Below are 16,870 nucleotides of genomic sequence, written 5' to 3'. Positions count from 1 at the left end.
GTCTAGTGGTGCAATCAGGGTTTTGTTTGTGCATTGGGGTTTATAAAGGGGTACTTTGAGGGGCAAAAAGAAAGGAGGGTTTTACTATAGAACCCTATGGGATTTTATTTTTTTAAATTTTCAAATGATTATAAATTGAAAACCGTTTGTGATAGACACAATCTTTTTAATTCAAAATGTTCTAAATGATAAAGCACATTAAATGAAATACAGGGTTAGTCCCCAGGGGTCACCCCCACCCCCTGCCATTTAAGAAAGTTCTAATATCTTGTAAATGGTCGAGATCCCCACCCCTAAACCATATATATTCTGGTTTGTCATGCTAAGATGGTTTGAATGATATACTGGGTTAGTCCCCTGGGGTCATGCCTACCCCCTGCCATTTGAGAAAGTTCTAATATCTTGTAAATGGTCGAGATCCCCACCCCTAAACCATATATATTCTGGTTTGTCATGCTAAGATGGTTTGAATGATATACAGGGTTAGTCCCCAGGGGTCATCCTGACCCCCTGCCATTTGAGAAAGTTCTAATATCTTGTAAATGGTCGAGATCCCCACCCCTAAACCATATATATTCTGGTTTGTCATGCTAAGATGGTTTGAATGATATACAGGGTTAGTCCCCAGGGGTCATCCCGACCCCCTGCCATTTGAGAAAGTTCTAATATCTTGTAAATGGTCGAGATCCCCACCCCTAAACCATATATATTCTGGTTTGTCATGCTATGATGGTTTGAATGATATACAGGGGTCATCCCGACCCCCTGCCATTTGAGAAAGTTCTAATATCTTGTAAATGGTCGAGATCCCCACCCCTAAACCATATATATTCTGGTTTGTCATGCTAAGATGGTTTGAATGATATACAGGGTTAGTCCCCAGGGGTCATCCCGACCCCCTGCCATTTGAGAAAGTTCTAATATCTTGTAAATGGTCGAGATCCCCACCCCTAAACCATATATATTCTGGTTTGTCATGATAAAGCACATCAAATGAAATACAGGGTTAGTCCCCAGGGGTCACCCCCACCCCCTGCCATTTAAGAAAGTTCTAATATCTTGTAAGTGGTCAAGATCCCCACCCCTAAACCATATATATTCTAGTTTGTCATGCTAAGATGGTTTGAATGATATACAGGGTTAGTCCCCAGGGGTCATCCTGACCCCCTGCCATTTGAGAAAGTTCTAATATCTTGTAAATGGTCGAGATCCCCATCCCTAAACCATAAATATTCTGGTTTGTCATGATAAAGCACATCAAATGAAATACAGGGTTAGTCCCCAGGGGTCACCCCCACCCCCTGCCATTTAAGAAAGTTCTAATATCTTGTAAGTGGTCAAGATCCCCACCCCTAAACCATATATATTCTGGTTTGTCATGCTATGATGGTTTGAATGATATACAGGGTTAGTCCCCAGGGGTCATCCCGACCCCCTGCCATTTGAGAAAGTTCTAATATCTTGTAAATGGTCGAGATCCCCACCCCTAAACCATATATATTCTGGTTTGTCATGCTATGATGGTTTGAGTGATATACAGGGGTCATCCCGACCCCCTGCCATTTGAGAAAGTTCTAATATCTTGTAAATGGTCGAGATCCCCACCCCTAAACCATATATATTCTGGTTTGTCATGCTAAGATGGTTTGAATGATATACAGGGTTAGTCCCCAGGGGTCATCCCGACCCCCTGCCATTTGAGAAAGTTCTAATATCTTGTAAATGGTCGAGATCCCCACCCCTAAACCATATATATTCTGGTTTGTCATGATAAAGCACATCAAATGAAATACAGGGTTAGTCCCCAGGGGTCACCCCCACCCCCTGCCATTTAAGAAAGTTCTAATATCTTTGTAAGTGGTCAAGATCCCCACCCCTAAACCATATATATTCTGGTTTGTCATGCTATGATGGTTTGAATGATATACAGGGTTAGTCCCCAGGGGTCATCCCGACCCCCTGCCATTTGAGAAAGTTCTAATATCTTGTAAATGGTCGAGATCCCCACCCCTAAACCATATATATTCTGGTTTTTCATGATAAAGCACATCAAATGAAATACAGGGTTAGTCCCCAGGGGTCATCCCGACCCCCTGCCATTTGAGAAAGTTCTAATATCTTGTAAATGGTGGAGATCCCCACCCCTAAACCATATATATTCCTGTTCATCATGTCTCGAACATTTGAATGACGTATACGGTCAGTCCCCAGGGGTTCCCCCCAACCCCAATGTTCTAATATCTTGTAAATGGTCGAGATCCCCACCCCTTAACCATATATATTCCTGTTCGTCGTGTCTCGAACATTTGAATGATGTATAGGGTCAGTCCCCAGGGGTTCCCCCAACCCCCAATGTTCTAGTATCTTGTAAATGGTCGAGATCCCCACCCCTAAACCATATATATTCTGGTTTGTCATGCCAAGATGATTTGAATGATATACAGGGTTAGTCCTCAGGCATCACTAATGCATATACTTTACTGGACCAAACCAATTTTCACTGGACTTTGTCCAATGTCAGGCGACACTGGAAATTTCGAATTATGGGAGCTTCGTTTGGGAGACTTCGTAACAGCATCCTGTTACAATCATTTCTTGACAATTTTACTTCCTACTGATAAATTAAAGCAATCTTTACCATTCAGTGCTTACAAGCTGTTTGATTACCGCTCTAGGGTATGCCCCTTTACAAATAAAAAACTGCTGAAATTTTCGTTTCCATTCTCTAACTTTAGTTTGCCTCAACCAAATGTTATGAAACTTATGCACAATGCTTATTACTACATAATACAGATTAAGTATGAAAATTTGGTGGTGACATTTTTACCATTCTTGAGTTATGTCCCTTTATAAACATAAAAGTTGCTGAATTTTTATACGCCCATCAATTTTTGACAGGACGTATTATGGTATATAAATGTCCGGTGTCCGTCCGTCTGTCTGTCCGGCGTAAACATGTCTCACCATAACATCAGAACGACTTATCCAAATTTCATGAAACTTTAAATAGTTGTTTCTTATGATGGTCAAACAATCTGTATACTTTTTGGTGAAAATAAGATTACAACTTTTTCAGTTACGGGACTTTGTAACTAAAACAGGGGTGTGTTTTTTTCACATGTTGCGCCGTATCTCAAAAATAATTTATGATTATTGCTTAAAACTTTACACACTTCTTAGTTATATTAATCTTAAGATCTGTATACTTTTGGTGATGATTCAAAATTTTATTTTAGAGATATTGAGTATTGTGTTAAAAAAGGGGGAGGGGTTTCTCACATGTCGCGCCATATCTCAAAAACAGTTTATGATTATTGCTTAAAACTTTACACACTTCTTAGTTATATTAATCTCAAGATCTGTATACTTTTTGGTTTTGATTCAAAATTTTATTTTAGAGATATTGAGTTTTTTGTAAAAAAAAAAAGGGCTTTTCGCATGTCAGGCCGTATGTCAGAAACTATTCATGATTATTGCATAAAAATTCACACACAAGACGACGGGCGTATCATGCGCTCATGGCGCAGCTGTTTATTCGTTTCTGTTCTCTAACTTTAGTTTGTCTCAACCAAATGTTATAAAACTTATACTCAACAGTTCTAGAGTTGTGCGTGTTTACAAATAGAAAAAATTGCTGAATTTTTAGTTTCTGTTCTCTACTTAAGTTAGCCTTAACCAAATGTTATGAGACTTACACACAATGCTTATTACCACAAAACTCAGATCAAGTTCAAATTTGGGTAGCATCACTTTTACCGTTCTTCAGTTATGTCCCTTTATAACTATATGAAATGCAAGCGGGGGCATCATCTGTGTCCACATGTGTCCACTATCATACTTACATAAATTGTCATCCTGCCTTTTTATTTACTGAAAACTCCTGTCCTGTCTTTTTTTGCAAATTTCATCCTAGCCCTCCCCCCCCCAAAAAAAAATTCAAATGGTAGCTCCCTTATACATATATACAGGTAATCAGTGGTAGTAAGTATAAATTAGTTTTTTTAATCCTATTGTCCGTCAATCCTGGTCATATCTAAAAGAATTTAAATCAGTTTGTAGGAGTTATGAGCATCATTATTGGAATATGCCTGATCTGGTATATTATCATTACTTAAAACCATAATATATCTTCATAGAAACAATTTCCACATTTAAACAAAATCTTTTACTAATGATACTGGAAAGATCCTGAACAAATTTTCAGTTTTATGTGGACAAACCAAAGTAAGAAATGACCTCCTCAAAGGAACATAAATAAAACCATACAAATATTACATGCATGCAGGTTCTCGGACACCATCTTGCATACTAAAATCACACCATGCAGAAATGCACCTAATGTGGTCTTCTTATTTTGAGTTTTTGCTGCTATCCAAAATCAAGTTTTGGAACTTATTTTATCGGAATCATTTGGCAATCCTTCCACTCTTCCACTTCTTTACGTAAATCTCTCCAGCGTTGGAGCACACTCAACTAGCTGTGTTCCATTATTGGATCATTTTTAAAAATGTTAATGTATTCATATGCATATAAAAGTTATTTCAAAGTTAAAATGTTGAAAGGAAATCCTACAATGAAACATTGCACATGCACAATTTTTTTTTACAGGAATATGTTAATATTATATACACGAAGCACTAATAGTACATTGGCCAGTATGTAGATTTGATATTAAATGTCTAGCTAAATAAAATCTATGACAGGTCTGCACTATTTAAAGTAGTGTCTCCTCCATGACAGTCGAACATTAAAACTCAATATTAAATAAGACACTATTTTCAGTGTTTGATATAGGTTGACTGTCACTGTGCACAACAGTTCAACATAGAACCCTATGTGGAAAAACCAGAGAACTCTTTTTTGTCAGAAAACACTGTCAAACATCCAAACATACTTACTATCCACACTGATCTGTGTCCACACTTGTAATATAATAAGATATATCTTATAGTATATAGATATCTTAACACTATCTCATATAGTTTATAAGATATCTTATATACTTTATAAGATATCTTCTAAAGTTAATAAGATATCTTATGGAGTATTTAAGATATCTTATAGAGTATTTAAGATATCTTATAAATATTTTTATATAATATATCTTGTATAATTTATAAGATATCTTTTAAAGAAAAGTATATGAGATATCTTATAAACTATAAACTATATGAGATATCTTAAACTATATAAGATATCTTATAAACTATATATAAGATATCTTATAAACTATATATAAGATATCTTATACACTATATAAGATATCTTATAAACTGAATGAGATATCTTATAAAGTTTATTAGATATCTTGAAGTTCAAATAAATAGTAAAACAGCTTGACATAGCGGGAAGTAATCAGTTTTTTTTATCACCAAAAGACTGTATACAGAGCAAAATTTTTGAAATATATTTTCTTCTCCATTTTTTTCATATTTCACTGTTAATGGGCTCATTTTTGTGCAGTTAACATTTACATGCAGTCGGATCTTTAATGTTTTAGACATCAGTAGCTTGGATTAACATTCATAGAATGTTAAGAAACTTATTTAATCCCTGGTGAATGTAAAGTTATGTTTAGCATTTTATATGATAGTGATAATAACCCTTTTCATTTATGACTGCTTAACGTCAGGTTCCAAATAAAACATCCATATTCAGGCCATAAAAAAACTTATTGCAGACTGGTCTCATCAATATTAACATTGGCTGTCTTGAATGCTGACTAACTGTTTTAGCCGACTATCTTCACATTAGTTAGATTGTTTAAGACCAGACGAACAGGTTTACACATCTAATGATAAAGCATTACTTTTTCAAAAACATACGAGGCATTTTTCATTTTTACAACATCCGACAATATCCTATTTTTTTACTTCTATAAATCCTTTAACCAGTACAATGTTATCTTATTTTGAGTGATCAAATTGTGAACTTCTAGTTTTAACATTTATCTATATCTGAATACAAAAGATATCCCATTTATAGTATGATTAACATGTGATGTTTTCAATTGATTTATCTTCACATTAAAACAAGTAAACTAGCTAGGTCGGAGCAACGATGTATTTTCTTCTCGTTATATTAGTGCCTTTCATTCATGGTTTTCTGTTGGATAATCAGCAATCTGGAAATGGTCAAAATATCGCAAATGCACAGTTCTTAACAACTTCCGAGTTTTATGAGGAAATAAAATTGCGAGATCAGGCGACGGAGCGTCTTCGACAGGACACATCATTGTGGCAACATGAGATAAACAAAAACCTTGCATTGCTTACATCGCAGTTACAGCAGAAATTTAATACACTTGAACAGACACTTTCAGCAGATCAAATACTAAACGAAACAAAACACGAACTAGAACTTTTGGGAAAAAGGTATCATTTGCTGGAGGAAAACTTCAAGAAGCTTCAGCAGGAAAATAATGTGCTACAGAAAAACTACATTATAGTGGTTAATGATCTAATGGCGGTTAAGAATAGAACGAAGCACGTCGAAGAAACAGGTATTGCCCAAGAAGGTGTAAACAATGTGACTTACATGCAATTGCGTGTTCAAGGTGAAGAATTAATAACAATTAAAAATAAAAGTCAACAGGTGGAGAAGGAAATGTCTGCTTTGGAACTACTGGCAAACATAAAACCACTTCAAGAAATTAGCACTTTACAACAAACGGTGAAGTCATTAACCTCGGAAACAAATACACTGAGGATGAAAGAACAAGCGCGCAGTCAGGATTTTCTTGCTTTGTTTAATATAACTGTTGACACAAAGAGATCTTTAGCCGAGTTAAGTACTCTTATGGAAAGTCGTATTCATGAGATGGGACATAATCAGACTGTAGCCATAACCAATATGAGGCAACATGTTAAAATAAAATTACAAAGCTTCCAAAAAAGTCAAAATAATACACTTGTGGATATCGTAGATGTCGTACAAAAAGCGGAAATAAGTGCAAATGCGACGTATTCTTTATTACAACGGCAAATCAACACAAATGCCGAGAAAGGTATTTAGTTTTCATTTTAGACTCATTTTGGCTACAACCTTGCAACAATCACGTCATGCGCCGCAATGGCAATATTCTTTACGTTTCGGTTGAAATTAATTTGCCTACATTAAAACTATTTTAAAGCATATGTGCATATGTGATAAAACAGTTATATGTTCTACACTGCTATAATATAAAGACATTTCTTTACTATAACTTTTTATTTAGCATTTCATACCATAATAACATAGAGCTTATAAGTTGTACAGCAAGACGTATGTTTCTTGTGTGAAAATTTATTGAGTGAGTTATAACTAAATATATTTTTTCATTTGTATTTATTTTCAGTTGCAATGACAGCATTCGTACCTTCTGATATACATTTAAATGCAGGAAGCGTGGTGAAGTTTAGCAATGTAAAGTTCAGCGTTGGAATAAGTAACTTGACTAATTATATGAACAACGGGAAGTTTGAATGTGAAAAAAGTGGTTTGTACATCATTTCAGCAACAATCATGATGTCTAATACTGCTGGTGAATTCTACCTCTACGTAAACGGGAACATGTTTGCAAAGTGTTATAAAGCGCAATACTCAGAATGGTGGCATTCGTCGACAGTAACAATAGCTTTAGAACTTCAAATGAATGATACTGTTTGGATACAAACTAACGGAATTCATGTTCGCGGAGGATTATATTCGCATTTTACTATCATTAATGTCAAGTAAGGTAGTAGAAATCAAAATTCTGGTGTTTTCATTTATTTATGTTTTTCGTTCATATCGACATTTTAAAATGCTTAATCTGTTTTTAATATTTTCAAACAATGATTGTTTCATATTTTCTGATGTATTTAACGAGATATGGGGTATACGTCAATGAAACAGCGACCAAACATCAAAATAAACAAAGATTATTTAGAAGTCAACAAAATTCATGTGTCTAAAAATATATACCAAGCTCTGAATCGTCCAGAGTATTTTTTTGTGAATAAAAAACACTGACAATCAAAGAGCTGCCACAAATACTGAATTTTCAATATACCAAAAAAAAAAATGCTATGGATAGCTGTATTAATCAGTGTTAAAAGATTTAACCCTTCCCCTTTTCAATCAGTGGAATAAAATATGGTCCACAAAAGAAAGTACAATATATCATATGGCAGTACTGTAAATTTCATATGAAGTTCATAAAAGAAATACTAGGTGTTCATTGCAAAGCAATTAATGCTGCTTGTAGAGCTGAACTTGGCAGGCTACCATTGTGGTCAAAGTAGAGAACAGAAACTAGAAATTCGGCAATTTTTCTATTTGTAAACACGCATAACTCTATAACGGTTGTGTATAAGTTTTATAACATTTGGTTGAGACAAACTAAAGTTAGAGAACGGAAACGAAAAATTCAGCAATTTTTATGTTTATAAAGGGACATAACTCAAGAATGGTAAAAGTGTCGCCACCAAATTTCGTACTTAATCTGTATTATGTAGTAATAAGCATTGTGTATAAGTTTCATAACATTTGGTTGAGGCAAACTAAAGTTAGAAAACGGAAACAAAAAATGTGTACTTGATCTTAGTTTTGTGGTAATGAATATTGTGTATAGGTTTCATTTGTTGGGGCAAACTTAAGTTACAGAATGGAAACTAAAAATTTTGCAATCTTTCGATTTATAAAGGGGCATAACTCAATAATGGTTAAAAGTGACACTACCCAAATTCAACTTGATCTGTGTTTTATCAGTGGAAGTCAAAATTAAACATTGCATTGTACAAAGCATTGATTATAGTTGATTCAACTATAATCATGGTCAAAGGAAGATAACTCCAATTTTAAAAATTACTGGATATTTAGAAGAAAATAAAAAATTTGCAATTTTTCCATTTATAAAGGGGCATAACCCTAGAACGGTAAAAGTGACGCTACCAAAATTCAAACTTGATCTGTGTTTTGTGGTAATAAGCATTGTGTATAAGTTTCATAACATTTGGTTGAGGCAAACTTAAGTTAGAGAACGGAAACTAAAAATTTTGCAATTTTTGTCGAGCCTTCGACTTTTGTCGAAAAAGCGAGACATAGCGATCCTTCATTCCGTCGGCGTCGGCGTCGTCGTCGTCGTCGGCGTCGTCCACAAATATTCACTCTGTGGTTAAAGTTTTTGAAATTTTAATAACTTTCTCAAACTATCCTGGATTTCTACCAAACTTGGACAGAAGCTTGTTGATGATCATAAGATAGTTTCCAGAAGTAAATTTTGTTAAAAAAAAAATTCCTGTTTTTCCGTATTTTACTTATAAATGGATTAGTTTTTCTGCCAGGAAACATTACATTCACTCTGTGGTTAAAGTTTTTAAAATTTTAATAACTTTCTCAAACTATCCTGGATTTCTACCAAACTTGGACAGAAGCTTGTTTATGATCATAAGATAGTATTCAGAAGTAAATTTAAAAAAAAAAAATACCGTTTTTCCGTTTTTATACGACCGCAAAAATTTAAAAATTTTTGGTCGTATATTGGTATGACGGCAGAAGTTGGCGTCGTCGTCGTCGTCGTCGTCGTCCGAAGATACATTGATTTTCGCACTCTAACTTTAGTTTAAGTGAATAAATCTCAATGAAATTTTACCATAAGGTTCAATACCACAAAAGGAAGGTTGAGATTGATTTTGGGGGTTATGGTAACAACAGTTAAGGAATAAGGGGCCAAAAATAAGCATTTTTGTAACTTCCAGACATAACTTGTGTGGTAGTGTATGGATCTCTCTGACATTGTACCACAAGGTTCCACATCACAAAGGAAATGCTGGGATTGATTTTGGGGGTAATTGCCTCAAAATTTTAGGAATTAGGGGCTAATAAAGAGGCAAAAAACAAGCATTTTTCTAGTTCCATGATAATAACTTGTGTGTAAGTGTATGGATCTTTTTGAAATTGAACTACAAGGTTCCATATCACAAAGGGAAAGCTGGAATTGAGTTTGGGGGTAATTGCCCAAAAAGTTTAGGAATAAGGGGCCAAAAAGGGGTCAAAAAAAGCATTTTTCTAGTTTCCAGACAATAACTTGTGTTCAAGTGTATGGATCTCTCTGAAATAGTACTGCAAGGTACCATACCACAAAGGGAAGGCTGGGATTGATTTTGGGGGTAATTGCCTCAAAATTTTAGGAATTGGGGACCAAAAAGGGGCAAAAAACAAGCATTTTTTTGGGTTCAGGACAATAACTTGTGTGTAAGTGTATGGATCTTTATGAAATTGTACTACAAGTTCCATATCACAAAAGGAAAGCTGGGTTTGAGTTTGGGGGTAATTGCCCTAAACGTTTAGGAATTTGGGGCCAAAAAGGGGCCTAAAAACAAGCATTTTTCTAGTTTCCAGACAATAACTTGTGTTCAAGTGTATTGATCTCTCTGAAATTGTACTGCAAGGTACCATACCACAAAGGGAAGTCTGGGATTGAGTTTGGGGGTGATGAATCATAAGGGGTTCAAAAAATTTAGGGGAGGGATTTTTTTTTTTTCTTTTAAATTTTTCATTTTAAATTGGTTATTTCTGATTATATATAAAAGCAAATAATAATGATGTGGTTTGAATAGGTAAATTAAAAATTTTAAAGTTCTTAGACCACATTCATTCTGTGTCAGAAACCTATGATGTGTCAAATATTTAATCACAATCCAAATTCAGTGCTGTATCAAGCTTGAATGTTGTGTCCATACTTGCCCCAACTGTTCAGGGTTCGACCTCTGCGGTCGTATCAAGCTGTGCCCAGCAGAGCATTTTATTTACTTATAAATGGACTTAGTTTTTCTGCCAGGAAACATTACATTCACTCGGTGGTTAAAGTTATAAAAATTTTAATAACTTTCTTAAACTATCCTGGATTTGTACCAAACATGGACAGAAGTTTGTTTATGATCAAAAGCTAGTATCTAGAAGGAAATATTTATTAAAATTTTGTACTTGTTTATCCATATTTTACTTATAAATGGACTTAGTTTTTCTTCCAGTTAACATTATCGAAGGTCGGTGGTTTTCTCCGGGTACTCCGGCTTCCTCCACCAATAAAAACTGGCCGCCACGAAATAGCCCAAAAGAGGTGCTTTAAAGTGGCGTTAAAACACCAAAAATCAAATCAAATCAAACCCAGTTAACATTACATACAGTCTGCAGTTAAATTTTTTAAATAAAATTGAGAATGGAAATGGGGAATGTGTCAAAGAGACAACAACCCGACCATAGAACAGACAACAACAGAAGGTCACCAACAGGTCTTCAATGCAGCGAGAAATTCCCGCACCCGCAGGCGTCCTTCAGCTGGCCCCCAAACAAATATATATACTAGTTCAGTGATAATGAACGCCATACTAAACTCCAAATTGTACACAAGAAACTAAAATTAAAAATAATACAAGACTAACAAAGGCTAGAGGCTCCTGACTTGGGACAGGCGCAAAAATGCGGCGGGGTTCAACATGTTTATGAGATCTCAACCCTCCCCCTATACCTCTAGCCAATGTAGAAAAGTAAACGCATAACAATACGCACATTAAAATTCAGTTCAAGAGAAGTCCGAGTCTGATGTCAGAAGATGTAACCAAAGAAAATAAACAAAATGACAATAATACATAAATAACAACAGACTACTAGCAGTTAACTGACATGCCAGCTCCAGACTTCAATTAAACTGATTGAAAGATTATGTCTTCATCATATGAATATCAGGCACAATCCTTCCCGTTAGGGGTTTAGTATCATACCATCATAACATATATGAGAAGAACATAACCCGTGTCATGCCAACAACTGGTTTTTAAATAAATGTGTTTAGTGCCGATGCAAAGACCCTATAAGTGAATCAATATTAACGCCAAAATATGCAATCTTTAATGACCTGACAACAGTATCGTAACTATATCCCTTCTTAATAAGTCTATTTAAAAGTTTTGTTAGCTTCAGAGGTGAATACTGACATTTTTGTGCTTTATAAAGAATATTTCCATAAAAAATTGGATGTGAAATACCTGAACGTAAAAGAAGTCTGCATGTTGAGCTATATTTACGAATGATGTCCTTATACCGATGATAAAATTTAGTAAATGTTTTGACTAGTTTGTGATATCGAAAACCCTGGTGTAATAATTTTTCAGTAATACATAAATTTCTCTCTTTAAAATCTAAAACATTGTTACACACACGAGCGAATCGTACAAGTTGAGATATATAAACACCGTAAGATGGTGACAAGGGAACGTCACCATCTAAAAATGGATAATTAACGATAGGAAATGAAAAATCATCTCTTTTATCATATATTTTAGTATTAAGCTTTCCATTAATGATATAGATATCAAGATCGAGGAAAGGGCAGTGGTCATTGTTAGTGTTAGCTTTATTTAAAGTAAGTTCAACAGGAAAAATTTCTTTAGTATACATACTGAAGTCGTCATTATTGAGAGCCAAAATATCATCCAAATATCTAAAAGTATTATTAAATTTGTGTATCAGATGTTGTTTCGATGGGTCTTTGCTGATTTTTGTCATAAATTGTAACTCATAGCAATACAAAAAAAGGTCCGCAATAAGTGGTGCACAGTTAGTCCCCATTGGAATTCCGATAACCTGACGATATACGGAATCTCCAAAGCGAACAAAAATGTTATCTAGTAAAAATTCAAGGGCATATATAGTATCAAAGCATGTCCAACTGACATAGTTTTTTTGTTTATTGCTACTAAAAAATGACCTAAAAGAGTTTGAACATATATATTCACATTCTGACTTTTTAAATGCCCATTTAATTAGGTGTGTCAATTTTTTCTTAATGAGAATGTGAGGCAATGTGGTATATAGGGTAGAAAAATCAAAACTTTGAACAGATTCAAAATCACCAATATATGCATGTAATTTATCAAGTACTTCCAACGAGTTCTTGACACTCCAAAACATTTATTAGATTCACAAACTATCCTGGATTTTTACCAAACTTGGACAGAAGCTTCTTACAATTGTGACCAGGTGGAATAAGGCATGGATGAATTGAATGCAGAACGTTCAAATACTTTATTATATACTATAAAGAAGGCAACGACAGATCTGAAATATACAGATAATGACAAATAAATATAACTTTACAAATAAATGCATATGAATATATCATTTTGTAACAAATAATGTATATTATGTTTAATTACACTATAGTCACAGAATTTGCAGGAATACGAACTGGTGAATTCGAGCAAAGTTTAATAAATCCAATAGTATTACAATGTTCATTTTTGTCACAAGCTTTAAAAAGTTCTCTAAGTTTAAAATTTTCTGCTATTTCGGTAACTTCCTCTGGATACTGGTTCCCATAATCTTGTTGCAAAAGTTTTTTACATAAGCTAATAACGTTCATTCCCAAAAGTCCAGGGACATTTTCTTTTCTCATACGGGTATAACTGTCAATAGGATCCTTCACAATCAAAACACCTCTGTTTGGCAAACGTTGCCCCATAATGTCAATATCTACTTCAACATATCCTATATACGGTATACAAATTCCATTTGCCCCTTTCAGATTAAACGTAATATCAGTTTGTAGCTCCGTACACCTCCTCAGAAAACGGTTATAAAACGACTCTGTAACTGTTGTAACAGTTGACCCAGTATCTACTAGACAGTTAACTTTAAATCCTGCAAAGTAAGCACTAACTGTTGGACATTTACCCACTAAACGATCAGCTTGTATTGAGTCCATATGATTATCATCTACAATGGGACTCTTCACGGCAGACGCTACTCGTTTCCCGACTTCTTTACATTAACAACTGGACAGTCTACAATCTTGTGACCTGGCTTATTACATCCAAAACATAACAAAGTACGTCGTTGTGGTTCGAACCTATTGTATCTACTGTTATAATTTGTCGACTGTTGCTTTGAATTCATGATCTTCGTTAATGTTTCAATTTGTTCACTTTGTTTCTGGACAATACCCAATAACTGGTTGAATTTTTCGGATTGTTCACTACTACTGTCAGTTTTATCCTTACTAGCGCACACATCAGCAGTAGGTTCTTCTGGTACAGTATCAGTTGTTTCACTTTTCGTCTTTGTGTTATATTTTTTATCTTTATATTCTTCCTCCTCGGACCACATAATAGCTTCTTCACGTAAATCCAAAAACGGCATATGAGGTTGTGCACGAACTATTTGTTTCAGATGCTTTCTTAAGTAACTGTCTTGTACATTTTGTGAAAATTGGTCGCATAATGTTTTCTCTTTATTAGGCATCCAAGTAGAATCTTTAATTGTAATTTTACTCATTAAATCCATTAACACATATGAATATTCTCTGAGCGATTCATTTGGCTTTTGCACACGATCCAAAAAATTCTTCTGTAGTTTGGTAATATTATCCTTTACACCAAAGGCATCTTGTAAAATTTCTAAAATTTGATCTGGACTTTGTCGTACTAGATGAGAACGATATTTCACTTCATCTTTAGCAGAACCTTCAAGTTGTAAATATATTAAATCCGCTCGTTCTTGACGGGACATCTCACGTGAATGTAGCACAGTATTAACATCTTCAATCCAATCTTCAACTGGAAAATTATAACCGGAAAACTTCGGAACCTTTCTATCTTTCTGTACATATACAACATTCTTTTCATTCGGTGCTTTTTTCACTTCATTTTCACCACCAGATTTCCAAGACATTTCTTTAATACTATTCTGTAATTCATTCACTTGCTTTTGTAAAGACTTACAAGTAGGATGACTTGCCATTATGAACTTTCAAAACTATTGAAAATTATAAAAAATACAAAAATTGCAAAAATACACAATATATAACTTCAACTCTATATTCACAAAAAGTGAATAAATGCACAACTATAATCCAGTATGAATAAAACACATAATCCAAAATGAAAAAAAAATTTACACATTTCAACATATATCACAATATCTCTCAATATCACATATATTCCAAATACAGAAAACAGTTACTTCATCGGTCCTCATCGGTACACGGTTTCGGCACTGTTATACATCTTCGTTAGTGTTCGCCTTTCAATCTCCGACAATGTTCGGTTAAGTCCGTATATATTCCAATAACACAAATAATCTCCGTCACTGGTCGGCTCCTTCCGTGGATTTCCGATCTGGTAGAAACTCCGTCAAAGTTCGGTCAACTCCGTGGATAGCCCGATGACACACACACATCAACTTCGTAAATGTTCGGCTTCCTCCGTAGATACCCCGCTCAGCCGTCTGATGGAATGTCAGCAATCATTGCCTTCTGGTTTGTCGACGACGCCATATGTGACCAGGTGGAATAAGGCATGGATGAATTGAATGCAGAACGTTCAAATACTTTATTATATACTATAAAGAAGGCAACGACAGATCTGAAATATACAGATAATGACAAATAAATATAACTTTACAAATAAATGCATATGAATATATCATTTTGTAACAAATAATGTATATTATGTTTAATTACACTATTGCAAATAAATAATAATGCAAAACTAGTTAAATGACAACTCTGAATGTAAACAATTTGTTAATTAATGCTAATGAAAACTGTTCACTAAAGTAAGTTGACCATACGTCTCAATAAAATACTATACAACATTGAAAGTTTATTACAGGTAAAAAAGAAAATATAAAGTTTGAAATACAATTAGCAAAGTAAATGAAACTAAATAAAATATTTAAGACAAAAACTTTTAACCATAGATTAATTTGAAAAACCCTTAAACTATAAATACCTTATAATGCTGGCTACGGCTCATAGTGTTGTTTCTGGTGTTACTTATTCTGCATTGACAATATAGTTAAAAATTACAGTATATATAGTCAAAAGGTGAACTGTCAAACTGGCCAGAACCAGATAAAACAACTATTAAGAAAAGTAATTTGTCCAATAGCCAGTGGTGAGTAAATATCAAAGATCATAGATAGAGTATTTGGATTCATTGAACCATATAATACAAATATATGTTCAATATAGTAAGATCATTATAATATAGAGTAAATAGATATAAACGAAGTACAAAGTTGGGAATAATATCAAATAGATAATTTGTATATAAATGAACTTGTCCACACAATAAAAAAATTGTATCGAGAGGAATATTTTTATTAAATTTTTTCCTCATCTTATTTTTGTTGAGCCTGCGATTAACAGCAAAAGTAGGCGAGACACTGGGTTCCGCGGAACCCTTACGAATTTTTCCATTTATAAAGGGGCATAACTCTAGAACAGTTAAAGTGACGCCATTAAAATTCAAACTTGATCTGTGTTTTGTGGTATTAAGCATTGTGTATAAGTTTCATAACATTTGGTTGAGGCAAACTTAAGTTAGAGAACGGAAACTAAAGATTTTGCAATTTTTCCATTTATAAAGGGGCATAACTCTAGAACCGTTAAAGTGAAGCCTCTAAAATTCAAACTTGATCTGTGTTTTTATGGTAATAAGCATTGTGTATAAGTTTCATAACATTTGGTTGAGGCAAACTTAAGTTAGAAAACAGAAACTAAAAATTTTGCAATTTTTCCATTTATAAAGGGGCATAACTCTAGAACGGTTAAAGTGACGCCATCAAAATTAAAATTTGATCTGTATTTTGTGGTAATAAGCATTGTGTATAAGTTTCATAACATTTAGTTGAGGCAAACTCACGTTAAAGAATGGAATCAAATTTTGGGACGTACATACATACAGACGGACAAGGGTAAAACTTAATGCCCCCTCCGCTACAGCGGGGATAAAAAAATAATGGATTTTTGGAAAAAGGGGGAGGGCTAAAATAATGTCCAGTCCCCAAGTACCTATGGAATTATTTATTAATGTAAGCACTTGTTGCTTGTTTCTGAGATTCTATT

At 34.2% G+C, this 16,870-nt stretch overlaps 1 long non-coding RNA gene across 1 annotated transcript; it reads right to left on the bottom strand.

Annotated features, from left to right (window-relative positions):
• Nucleotides 1–15,335: 15,335 nt before the first annotated feature.
• On the bottom strand, nucleotides 15,336–16,092 carry LOC127739276 (uncharacterized). Its single transcript, XR_008000378.1, has 2 exons — nucleotides 15,753–16,092; nucleotides 15,336–15,383 (listed from the first exon to the last, which is right to left on the bottom strand). It is a non-coding gene; the product is annotated as an uncharacterized LOC127739276 (long non-coding RNA).
• Between the last annotated feature and the right edge of the window lie 778 nt (nucleotides 16,093–16,870).

This window comes from Mytilus californianus, unplaced genomic scaffold, assembly GCF_021869535.1.
Source record: "Mytilus californianus isolate M0D057914Y unplaced genomic scaffold, xbMytCali1.0.p SCAF_4, whole genome shotgun sequence".
Taxonomy (NCBI): domain Eukaryota; kingdom Metazoa; phylum Mollusca; class Bivalvia; order Mytilida; family Mytilidae; genus Mytilus; species Mytilus californianus.
Note: the sequence above shows the minus strand (reverse complement) of the source record. Positions and strands in the feature narration are given on the sequence as shown.